Source organism: Volvox carteri (assembly GCF_000143455.1).
Source record: "Volvox carteri f. nagariensis unplaced genomic scaffold VOLCAscaffold_747, whole genome shotgun sequence".
In the NCBI taxonomy this organism is placed as follows: Eukaryota; Viridiplantae; Chlorophyta; class Chlorophyceae; order Chlamydomonadales; family Volvocaceae; genus Volvox; species Volvox carteri.
In genome coordinates, this window is record NW_003308239.1 from 1 (window position 1) to 526 (window position 526).

Below are 526 nucleotides of genomic sequence, written 5' to 3' on the forward strand. Positions count from 1 at the left end.
TCGTGCTGTATGAAGCGCGTACGGCATTCATATGAAGCGCGCATCGAATTATGCGCCAAAGTGCGCGTCGAATTCCGCGGCTACTTGTGCGACAAAGCGCGCGCTGAATCCCGCGGCTAATTGTACATTGAATTGTGCATCGAATTGCGCATTTAGATCTGTGTGAATCGTGCTGTATGAAGCGCGTACGGCATTCATATGAAGCGCGCATCGAATTATGCGCCAAAGTGCGCGTCGAATTCCGCGGCTACTTGTACGTTGAATTGCGCGTCGAATTGCGTGTTTAGAGCTGTGCGAATCGCGCCGTATGAAGCGCGTACGGCATTCATTCCGACGCGGAAGCGCGTTTTGAAGCGCGCATCGAATTGTGGTCCTATATGTTTATATGTGCATATGAAGCATATGAAACATAGCATATGAAGCATACGAAGAAAAAAAAAAGAGCGCAAAAAATAGACGCGCGCGCGCCGGGGATTGAACCGGCGCAAGGTGGACAGATGGACAGACGGACTAGAGCGCGCTGTTC